This window comes from Physeter macrocephalus, chromosome 2 (assembly GCF_002837175.3).
Source record: "Physeter macrocephalus isolate SW-GA chromosome 2, ASM283717v5, whole genome shotgun sequence".
Taxonomy (NCBI): domain Eukaryota; kingdom Metazoa; phylum Chordata; class Mammalia; order Artiodactyla; family Physeteridae; genus Physeter; species Physeter macrocephalus.
The window spans coordinates 38,917,312-38,918,002 of NC_041215.1; the positions used below are offsets into that span (position 1 = coordinate 38,917,312).

The window sequence follows — 691 nt, forward strand, 5'->3', positions numbered from 1 at the left end:
ACAAAGCTACAGTAATCAAGACAGTACGGTACTGGCACAAAAACAGAAATATTGATCAATGGAACAGGATAGAAAGCCCAGAGATAAACCCATGCACATATGGTCACCTTATCTTTGATAAAGGAGGCAGGAATATACAATGGAGAAAAAACAGCCTCTTCAATAACTGGCACTGGGAAAACTGGACAGCTACATGTAAAAGTATGAAATTAGAACACTCCCTAACACCACACACAAAAATAAACTCAAAATGGATTAAAGACCTAAATGTAAGGCCGGACACTATCAAACTCTTAGAGGAAAACATAGGCAGAACACTCTTTGACATAAATCGCAGCAGGATTTTTTTTGACCCACCTCCTAGAGTAATGGAATTAATCTCCAAAATGTACAAGCAGCTCATGCAGCTCAATATCAAAAAAACACACAACTCAATCCAAAAATGGGCAGAAGACCTAACTAGACATCTCTCCACAGAAGATATAGATTGCCAACAAACACATGAAAGAATGCTCAACATCATTAATCATTAGAGAAATGCAAATCAAAACTACAATGAGATATCATCTCACACTGGTCAGAATGGCCATCATCAAAAAATCTAGAAACAATAAATGCTGGAGAGGGTGTGGAGAAAAGGGAACCCTCTTGCACTGCTGGTGGGAATGTAAATTGATACAGCCACTATGGA

General features: G+C 38.4%; 1 protein-coding gene across 1 annotated transcript in view; it reads right to left on the reverse strand.

The window, feature by feature from the left end:
• HERC2 (HECT and RLD domain containing E3 ubiquitin protein ligase 2) overlaps positions 1 to 691 on the reverse strand; it is a 234,930-nt gene that overhangs the window by 63,639 nt on the left and 170,600 nt on the right. The gene's annotated exons all lie outside the window — the stretch shown is intronic.